The following is a 1411-nucleotide window of genomic DNA, read 5'->3' on the forward strand; positions in this document are numbered from 1 at the left end:
TAATGATAATAATAATGATAATAATAATGATAATATGATAAAATAAGAAACCAAAGGGACATGAAAAGAGGAAAAATTCTCTCCTTTTTTTTTTTTGAACAAGCCAAAATTCTCATTAATTATATCATCACTTCTGAAGTTGACTAATGCATTCCATACTTCTTCTTCTTCTTCTTCTTTTTCTTCTCCTCCTCCTCCACCTCCTCCTCTTCCTTTTTCTTGAGAAAAAAAAAATCCATCAAAATAAATGAATAAACAAATAATTTTTGCGTTTGTTCTTGCCAGGATTCCGTTAAAAAGAAAAAAGGAAATCTGCAATGCCAGTCTTTCTGTATTGACTCTCAAAAAACAAAAAATAATAATAATAAAAAATAAAGAGAGAAATGCATTTGTTATGAACAAGAAATGTTCCCATGTTGAATAAAAAAAAAAAAAATTCCAAGAAACCACTGGTTCTTATCTGCAAAAGCATCAAATCTTTGCTTTCTTGAAAAATATTCTTTGAGCTATTTCATCAAAGCCACTTTATTCTTCACCTTGTGCCATTAAACAATGCTTATGGTTGTTGTTGTTGTTGTTGAAGTTTATCTCCAGGTCAGCACTGAATAAGCAGTCCTAAGATCAGGGATAATTTAGTTTTGACCATCTGGACTTTTCTTTCAATCATTTATTTACTCCAGTCATTAGGGTGCGGCCATGCTGCAGCACCACCCTTGAAGACCTTTAGCCAAATGAATCAACGCCAGCACTTACGTCTTTTTAAATGGCTGCTACTTATTCTATCGGTCTCTTTAAATGGCTGCTACTGATTCTATCGGTCTCTTTAAACACACCAAAACTGATGAGGAGAAATATCCATCAAATGTAAATAATGTAAAATAATGTAAATAATGTAAATAATTCCTCATCACTTAAATATATAACTGTACACCAAAACTGGTTGCCAAGCAGTGGTAGGGGACAAGCACAGGCATAAAGGGCACACATCGGTATATATATATATATATATATATATATCATTGCTGTTATGTTAAACTATCGTATGTCCAAATTTGGCCAAATGCATTTTTTTAATTTTTATTTTTGCTTGCAATAGCCGCTTCTTTTGGTCAAACTATTGTATCTCCACCTGCTTCAGATGCCAAAACATCAAAAATTGTCAAAGTGTAGTACAACACAGTTCTATATTTAAGAGATGAGGAATTATGTACATTATTTACATTTGACACCATATGCCCATGAGCATATGGCGTAGTGGTTAAGAGCGTGGGCTACTGAACCCAAGATTCCGAGTTCGATTCCAGGCAGTGACCTGAATAATAATAATAATAATAATATTAATAATAATAATAATAATAATAATGATGATGGTGATGATAATAATAACATTGAAAAATACCTTAGGAATGAG

Source organism: Octopus bimaculoides, chromosome 1 (assembly GCF_001194135.2).
Source record: "Octopus bimaculoides isolate UCB-OBI-ISO-001 chromosome 1, ASM119413v2, whole genome shotgun sequence".
Lineage (NCBI taxonomy): Eukaryota > Metazoa > Mollusca > Cephalopoda > Octopoda > Octopodidae > Octopus > Octopus bimaculoides.